Source organism: Triticum aestivum, chromosome 1D, assembly GCF_018294505.1.
Source record: "Triticum aestivum cultivar Chinese Spring chromosome 1D, IWGSC CS RefSeq v2.1, whole genome shotgun sequence".
Lineage (NCBI taxonomy): Eukaryota > Viridiplantae > Streptophyta > Magnoliopsida > Poales > Poaceae > Triticum > Triticum aestivum.
Window position 1 is genome coordinate 414702294 of NC_057796.1, and position 9577 is coordinate 414711870.

Consider the following 9577-nt stretch of genomic DNA (forward strand, 5'->3'; position numbering starts at 1 on the left):
TTCTTCGCTCGCCCGTTCTCGCGACAGCGCCTCGCCGCCGCGCTCTTCCACCGCACGCTCCCCCGCCGCCGTGCTAGCTTTCGCCATGCCTCCCACCGTAGAGCAGCTTGGCGGGGATTGGGACGGCTCCAACGTCCATAACGACCACGTCGACTTCCTCCGCGACACGCGGCGGCTGCCCACCGCGGACAAAGTGGAGGTCCGCCTCGCGCCGGCGAAGGAAATCAGGCCGGCGCCGCAAGAGGGCGAGCGGGTGGTCTTCTGCTCGCACTTCTTGCGCGGCTTCGGCCTGCCAGTGAGCGCCTTCTTCCGCTCCTGGCTCGAATTCTATCAGCTCCAGCCGCACCATCTCACCCCCAACGCGGTGGTGCTGCTGTCTGCCTTCGTCACCCTGTGCGAGGGCTATCTCGGCGTCCTCCCCACCCTTGAGCTCTGGGGGGAGCTCTTCCAGTCGAAGCTGGGTACGCGCAGCAAGGGCGTGCCGGCTCATACTGGCGCCTTCATCGCGTCGCGGAGATCGGGCGCTGACAACCCCTTCCCCGTCATCACGCTGATCCAATCGGTGAAGAAGTGGCAGAAGTCGTACTTCTACGTGCGGAACATCGCTCCACGGGGCGACTACATCAACCTGCCGGCTTACGTAGCCGGCCCACCGGCGGGGAGGCTGCCCCAGTGGTCCTTCCGGGCGGTGACGCTGTCGCAGGCTGGAAACGCCGCCATCGCCCGACTGCGGGTGATGGTCCAGTCGGAGGGCCTAACGGGGCCCGATCTTCTGGCTGCGTTCGTCACGCGCCGGGTTCTTCCGCTCCAGAGCCGGCCTCATCTGATCTGTCAGATGAGCGGCCAGCTCGATCCGAGCCGCATGTGCACCAAGGAGATGCCGCGCCATGAGGTCGCCTACATGGTGAATTACCTGGCAAACTGCCAACTCACTGAAGAGTGGCAGTTCGGCAAGGAGCCGTATAGCCGAGCCAATCCTCCGCCTACGGTACGCTCCCCTTGTCTGTTTTTCTTTCTCTCTCAGCCTTGTTGCCGAGCATCTCTTGGCCGACTCTGACTTAGTCGGCTTGTTCTTCGACAGAGCCCTCTGCTTCGGCCGGCCGGCGGGTCAGACGTGGAGCGCCGTTTCGTCCCCGACCGGACCGAACACGACCTGGAGGACCCCGACCTGGGGGTGGTCCATATGGATGACGCCGTCGAGCCGGGCGGTGGCCCAGGCGGCGACGAAGCAGGCGGCTCCGGGTTCACTGCTACCTTCGACGACTGGCCGGACGAGGATGAAGCCGAAGCCGTCCCGCGCCGCCAGCCGGCATCTGGACGCGGCGCGGGCTCCTCCGCCGCGCAGCCTGCTCGGGGTGGAGGGCAGAAGCGTCGCGCCGCCCGAGGTCTATTCGGCAGCCGAACGAAGAAGCCCAGGGGCGGGGCAGCAGCCACCAGGCGGGAAGAGGCGGCCGCGAAGGCGGCTCGTTTCCGCAAAGTGGTGAAGCAACCGCAGACCGTGTCGGCGTAAGTTCTCTTTCTCTGTGTACTCTCTTTCTTTCTTTTCTTTGGTGGTTCTTGAACCTTTGTCTTCTTCTTCAACGATCAGAGCTCCGCTGTCACTTGAGCGGGCGGCTGCCGGCTCCGTTGTCGAGTCGCCAAGGGGCTCTGGGAGCACCACCCGCCGCGTGGACCCCCGCGCCGACCTCCAGGAGGCGACGGAAAGGAACGCTCGGGAGGTGCGGGAGGAGCAGGAGGCACGGGAGGTGGAGGCGCGGAAGGCGGCCGCCGCCCAGGCGGCTCGGGAGGAGGAGGCGGCGAAGGCACTTGCCGAGGCCGTGGCCAGGGCCCAGGCAGAGGTTGAGGCCGCGGCGGCGGCAGGGGAGGTTTTTATGGTCACCCCCCTGCGTACCATGGCGCCTGGGGACACGGAGCCCTCGCCAGGGGATCCAGCAGCGACCAGCCAGGGCTGGGGGGAAGCGGCGACGACGTCATCATCTTGGAGAAGGCGCCGAAGCCGACCCCGCCAACTGGGGCGGCCCAAGGCGGCTGGCCTGAGCCGTCGCCCGCACAGTCGGCGGAGGGCGAGCCGGCCGCGAGGGCTGAGGTGGCGGTCCGATTCCGCCAAGCCGGCGTGCGGGGAAGGCCGCGTCGGAGCCGCAGAAGGCCGCATCGGAGCCACAGCCGGCCGTAGGCTCCAGCTCGTCGGCCCGAGATGCGGAGGCGGCCAGCGCTACCTCGGGGTGGACACCAGGCGGAGGGACGGCCGTGGTGAACGTGGCCGCACAAGACGTCCGGACCCGGCTCCAAGGCCAAGCCGCGGCGCTGAGGCAGTTCACCGACGAGTTCCTCGCAACGCGGGCGGCCATCCGGGTTAGTATTCCCATCTTGTTCTCTCTTGATCTTGATTTCTCTTCTTGATCTTGATTTCTTCCGTGGGGGCGCGTCAGCGCACCCACTGGGTGTAGTCCCCGAGTTCCGAGTCGGCTGCTGAGCAGGCGGCTTGGAACTTCTTGGAGGTTTTGCCTTTGCTGTTTTTGTTCTCACTTCGGTCTTCTGCCCATCTTGCAGGACTACCACAACCTTCGAGCGGCCGCCTTCAACTCCCAGGCTCGGGAGCTGACTCAGAAGACCGCCGATCTTACTGAGAGCCGAGGTACGTGACTTGATCTTTATCTCATGTGGGGCGCGTCAGCGCACCCACTGGGTGTAGTCCCCGAGATTCGGGCCGACTGCTGAGCAGTCGGGTCGGATCTTCCTTGACGACTTCTTACTTGTTCTTCTTCTTCTTCCGACTTCGCAGCTGCCAACGCCAGTCTGAGGGCACAGCTGGGGGAGTCCCAGACTGCTCTTCGTGCCAAGGATGCCGAGCTCGCCGCCTTGGTGCAGGAGCGCGACCGCCTGGTCAAGAAGCTGGCCGACCAGGAGGAAGGCCACAAGGCGGCGCTGAAGGCTGCGCAGGATCGCGAAGCCACTCTCCAGGCCGAGTTCGAGACGGAGGCGGCTGGCTGGGCTGAGGCCAGGCAGACTCCGGTCTCTGGCTACGGCCAGATCGAAGATCTGGTTGACGGTAAGCCGCCTACCTCTCCGTCCTTTCTTGCCGTCTGCCACTTTGGCTTGCTTTCTGATTTTGGTGTTCTTCTCTTCCTTTCTTGCACAGAGTATTTCCCTGGCTATTCAACTGCCGCCAACCAGGCCATCGAGGCCCGTCGCCAAGCGAAGAGGCAAGCCGGCTTTGAGATCTCGCCAACCGTCGGCCGCTCGCTGGAGGAACAACTCCTGGCGATCCAGGCTCGCATCCAGCCGGCTCACCGGCTGCTCCGCCGGCTTCAGCGTGCCGGGGCGCAGGTCTTGGCCGCCCTTTGGCCCGGCCAAGCGGTCCCTCGCACCCCCAGTCGGACCGCCGACTGGCTGGAGGTGGCAGTCGACCGCTTCAAGGCTTGGAAGGCCTCGGCGGCTCGCTCCGGCGCCAGGCGGGCGCTGGAGTTCGTCAAGGCCTGGTATCCCGGCCTGAACCTGGAGCAGCTGGCTACCTGGCGGCAGCAAGCCGACATGGAGCTGGAGCCGGCGCGGCCGGCCATCATTCGGCGGGCTTCGGCGATCGCCGACTACACCGACACCAGCGTCTTCGCCCCCGAGGTGGACGACAATGGAGTCGCCCAGCCGGAAGAGTGGTTCGGGCTGGACCCGGCGTACAGCGAAGACTCGGCGGAGGAGATCGACTCCAGCGACGAGGGTGAAGAGGAGGAGGAGGAAGGTGAAGACGCCGAGCCGGCTGGTGGAGCAGTCGGCCAGCCTCAACCTGACCGCACCTCCAGCACCACGTCGCGCGCGAGTGCGTCGCCTGCCGTAGGTGGTAGCCAAGCCGAGACCCGCTAGGCAGCCACTCCTTCAGCCGGCGAGGCCGCCTTCACCGACCAGCTCGGCCTCCATGTCGCGCCCTAGTCCGCCATTTTTTGCTTTTCCTGTCTTGTTACTTTTGAACAATGTTTGGTTAAGTATGCGCAGTTCCACCCACTGGGTGTATTCGAACTTATGTCTGTTGCCGCCTGTTGGGGGCTTTATGTATATATAACTTATGCATTTGGTCTTTCCTTGTACTTTTGCTTTTTGTTCTTCTGCTTTTTTCCTTTGCCGCCCTCCCTTGGTTGCCGCCTCCCCAGTCAAACAGTTGCTCTGCAATCTGTAGCCGGGGGAGTTCCTGGCCGATTGGGGAGGGGGAAGTACTTTAGCTCTGCTGGACTAAAGCTAAGTTTTTTAGGAAGCCGGCCAGCCGGCTGCTCTGGTAGCCGGCAGGCATGTTTGGAGGCCGTCTCTTTGCTATATAGGTTCGTTGTTCCTTAGCCGTTTTTCGTGTGGGCATCCTTTCTGTCTTGCCTCTTGCTAGTCGGGCAGTCAGTTCTTTGAGCTGCGACTTGCAACAAGAGGGGACTCGGGAGCCGGCGCACTACTTTTCTGACTTTAGGAAAAACTTTCAATATAGCTCAAGGCGGCCAGTCCCCGGGCCGACTAGTCGAACCCGGTGCCGGACATGAATTGAAAATGTAATAATACATTCATGGATATGACACTCGTCATTCATAGATAAATAAAAGGCAGTCCCCGAGTACTGTTCGGGGGGCCTGTTGTTTGTACTTAAATACAAGAGGGGAGCATGATACATACTGCTTTTCAGCTGTAGAATCGTCTTAGGAGGTTTGCATTCCATGGTCGCTCCGACTCCTTGCCGGAGTCGTCTCTCTTGCGTGCTCTTGGTTTTTGCGCGTCGATCAAGTAGTAGGAGTCGTTGCCGAGTGCCTTGCTGACGATGAAGGGGCCTTCCCAAGGGGCCGAGAGCTTGTGCTGGCCGGCTGTTCGCTGGATCAGCCGGAGCACAAGGTCGCCCTCTTGGAAGGATCTTGGCTTGACCTTGCGGTTGTAGTAGCGGCGCAGCCCTTGCTGGTAGATGGCGGACCGGCTGAGGGCTAACAGCCGGCCTTCTTCCAGTAGGTCAACGCTGTCTTCTCTTGCTTCTTTGGCTTCCTCCTCCGTGTACATGGTGATCCGAGGCGAGTCGAACTCGATGTCTGTGGGGATGACAGCCTCGGCACCGTACACGAGGAAGAATGGAGTGAAGCCGGTTGACTTGTTGGGTGTAGTGCGCAGACTCCAGAGGACAGCCGGCAGCTCTTCGAGCCAGCAGCCGGCCGATCGCTCCAGTGGTACAACCAGTCGGGGCTTGATGCCGAAGAGGATGAGTCCATTTGCTCGCTCGACCTGGCCGTTTGACTGCGGGTGGGCAATGGACGCTAAGTCCAGTCGGATGCCCTGCGTCGCGCAGTAACGTGCCAGTGCTCCTTTGGCGAAGTTCGTGCCGTTGTCGGTGATGATGCTGTGCGGCATGCCGTACCGAGTAGTGTTGTCGGTAATGAATGTTACGGCAGTCGGCCCATTGAGCTTCTTGATTGGCTTTGCTTCAATCCACTTTGTGAACTTGTCCACAGCAACAAGTAGATGTGTCAGGCTACCGCGGGCTGTCTTGAAAGGGCCCACCATGTCCAGTCCCCAGACGGCAAAAGGCCAGGTGAGGGGAATGGTCTTGAGGGCAGAAGCCGGCAGGTGTTGCTTGGAACTAAAAATTTGACATCCTCTGCAGCTCTTGACTATTTCTTTAGCATCCTCCAAGGCAATCGGCCAGAAGAAACCGTGGCGGAAAGCCTTGGCCACGAGGGATCTTGAGGCTGCGTGATGGCCGCATTCGCCTTGGTGGATGTCTTTGAGGATTGCCACTCCTTTTTCTGGCTCGACACAACGCTGGAAGACTCCAGTGACGTTGCGCTTCACAAGCTCTCTGTTGATTATTGTGTATGTTGCGGCTCGTCGTTGTACTAGTCTTGCTGAGATCTCGTCAACCGGCAGCTCTCTGCTGACTAGGAAATTGAGGATGGGCTGGGCCCATGAGGGAGCTGTGACTTCTTCTTCTGTTAATGTGGCCACCATGACTCGGGTGGGTGGGTTGGGTGTTGCATTGGAGTCGGCCACCGCTTCTTGTGTCGTTGCAGTCCCCGGGCCGACTGCTGCAGTCCCCGAGCCGGGTTCTGAAGTCCCCGGGCCGGGTGCGACTACGGCAGTCCCCGGGCCAGTCGTCGAAGTCCCCGTGCCGCCTGCGGGATTTCTCCAGTCGGATTCGGCTATTTCTGGCGCAGGCGGTACGAAGATGGAATCCGACTCTGGAGATGGCTTGATGGACGGCTTGAGGAGGCGCTGGAGGGAGACGCCAGTCGGTATGGCTTGTCGGGTGGAGCCGATCCGTGCTAGGGCATCTGCTTGGTCGTTGTCGGCCCTTGGCACGTGAAGGAACTCGCACCCTTCGAAGTATCCGCTTATCTGTTGGACGAGGAAACGGTAGCTTGCCATGTTCGCGTCCTTGGCGTCCCAGTCGCCAGATGATTGCTGGACCACCAAGTCTGAGTCGCCGTAGCACAGGATCCGGCGTATGCCGAGTTCTTTGGCTAGCCGGAGCCCGTGTACGAGCGCCTCGTACTCGGCGACGTTGTTGGAGGCGGCGAAGTGGATCTGCAGCGTGTACTTGAGCTTGTCGCCTTTGGGAGAGGTGAGGACGATGCCGGCTCCCAAGCCGGTGCGCATCTTGGACCCGTCAAAGTGCATCCGCCAATGGGTAGAGTCGGGAGCCGGCGGTAAGTACTGGGTCTCGGCCCAGTCGACGAGGAAGTCGGCCAATGCTTGCGACTTGATGGCGGTGCGGGGTTGATAGAAGATCGTGTAGGGCGCCAAGGCAATGGCCCATTTGGCCACCCGGCCGGATGCATCCCGGCTGCCTATGATCTCGGCGAGCGGGGCAGTGAAGTACACCCCATAGCACGACCGTGATGGGGTGCTCTTGGAAGTAGGGCTTCAATTTCTTGGCAGCGAAGTACACCCCATAGCACATCTTTTGGTAGTGCGGGTAGTTTTGCTTTGGGCTGGATAGTACTTCGCTGAGATAGTAGACCGGCCTCTGGACCAGCTGGGCTCGGCCTTCCTCCGGGCGCTGGACCACAACAACAGTGCTGACGACTCGGCTAGTCGCGGCGATGTAGAGGAGCATGGGCTCCTTCTCAGTCGGCGCAGCCAGGACAGGCGGAGTGGTCAACATTTTCTTCAACTCATGGAAGGCTTGGTCGGCTTGATCATTCCACTCAAAGTGAGTGGACTTCTTCATGAGTCGGTACAGGGGGAGAGCCTTTTCTCCTAGTCGGCTGATAAAACGATTCAGGGAGGCTAAGCAGCCAGTGAACTTCTGCACATCTCGCAGTTTGGGGGGAATCTCCATCCTCTCGATGGCCTTGATCTTGACGGGGTTGCACTCAATGCCGCGTTCGGAGACCAGGAAGCCTAGCAGCTGGCCGGCTGGCACTCCGAACACGCACTTCTCGGGATTGAGCTTGATTTGGAATCGGCGCAAGTTGGCAAATGTTTCTTTCAGGTCTTCCAGCAAGGTACCGCGCTTTTCTGTCTTCACCACAATGTCGTCTACATAGACGTGGGCATTTCTGCCGAGTTGTTTCAAGAGACATTTCTGCATGCAACGCTGAAAAGTGGCACCGGCATTTCTCAAGCCAAATGTCATTGTCAGGTAGCAGAAAGCTCCAAAGGGTGTGATGAAGGCAGTCTTCAGGCGGTCAGCCAGGTCCAACTTGATCTGATGATACCCTGAGTATGCATCCAAAAAACTTAACAGCTCGCATCCGGCTGTGGAGTCTATCACTTGATCAATCCGTGGCAGAGCAAACGGATCCTTTGGGCAGGCCTTGTTCAAACTCGTGTAGTCTATACACATGCGCCACTTGTTATTCTTCTTCAGAACCAGAACTGGGTTGGCAAGCCATTCTGGAAAGAACACTTCCATGATAAAGCCGGCGGCAAGGAGCCGGGCTATCTCTTCTCCCACGATTCTTCGCTTCTCTTCTGATAGTCGGCGGAGGGGCTGCTTGACCGGCTTCGCATCATCTCGGACGTGTAGCTTGTGCTCGGCGAAATCCTTCGAGACACCCGGCATGTCCTTTGGGGACCATGCAAAGATGTCTCGATTCTCACGGAGGAAGTCGACGAGCTCGCCTTCCTATTTACTGTCCAAGTTTGCCCCAATCACAGCGAACCTCTCCGGGTTCTCCGGGTCCAGAGGTATCTTCTTCGTCTCTTTTGCAGGCTGGAAGGAGCCCTGCGCATCACAATCCTTGGGGTTGGGGGACAAGGCCGGCTGTTTGCCGGCCATGGCCACAACCCGTTCCAACATCTTCTTCTCTTCTGCCACCACGAGGGACTCGGCCAGCCGGCTACTGGCCATGGCACACTCGATGGACTTCTTGTAGTCGCCGGCTACCGTGATGATCCCCTTCGAGCTCGGCATCTTCATCTTCAGGTAGGCGTAGTGGGGCACAGCCATGAACTTGGCCAGAGCAGGTCGGCCAAGCAGTGCATGATAGGGGCTCTCCAAATCCACTACCTCGAACCAGATTGCTTCCCGGTGAAAATGATCTTTGTCTCCGAAGAGAACATCCATTTTGATCTTGCCGATTGGAGAGCAAGACAGGCCGGGTACGATACCATGGAAGACGGTGCGGCTCGGCATGAGCTGCTTCGCTTTGATGTTCAGCTTCTCCATGGTATCGCGGTACAGTATGTTGATATTGCTTCCGCCGTCTATCAGGACGCGGGAAAATCTGGCAGCTCGCCTCTCCGTCGCGAGGGTGACATCCAAGACCATCGCGTAGGAGCCAGGCAAAGGCATCACCTCTGGGTGGCCGGCCTGGCTCCAGCTGATTGGCTTTTCTGACCAGTGCATGAACTCGGCGGTGCTAGAGGCGACTGCATTCACTTCTTGGTGCTGTCGGCGTCGGCTGCGCTTGTCGTCGGCTTGACTAGTGAAGACGACGTAGGCGTCGTGCGCTTCGGGGAACTCGTCTTGGATGGCGCCGACTGCCGGCCGAGCCGCCGGCTGCTGGGGGGCTGGAGGCGGCTGGCCGGGAGGCGGAGGCGGCAACATTCCCTCACCCTTGGCGATGCGGGTGAGCCAGTGGCATTTCCGGGTTGTATGGTTGGACGGCTTCGCGCCGCTGTGGAACTTGCAGGGGGCATCGAGTGCTTGTTCGTAGGAGAAAGACGGCTGCCAGGGCGGCCGGCCACCCTTCTTCTTGGGAGCGGGCCGCTCTTCGGGCTGCTCGTCTTCAACTGTGGCCACCTGCCGACTGGAGGAAGTCGGCACGGGGCCCTTGCGCTTGTGGTCGTTCTGGTAGGGGCGCCGATTAGGGTCGCTAGCCGGCGTCTTGGGAGCCGGAGCAATTACTTTCCCCGAGGCGTCCACTCGGAGCTCGGTCTTCATTGAGGAGTCGGCAGTGGCGTACTTGTCGGCGGTGACCAGCAACTCGTCGAGGGTAGCCGGCTCGTCGCAGAGGAGTCGGTGCTTGAGGAGGGTGCCCTCTCGGCACCCGGCGGTGAAGTACTCGGTGGCCTGGACCTCATGCACTCCCTCGCAGGAGTTGCGGAGCTCGGCCCATCGCGTGAGGTAGTCGCGGGTCGACTCGTTGGGCCCTTGGACGCAGAGGGAGAGCTGGCGAGG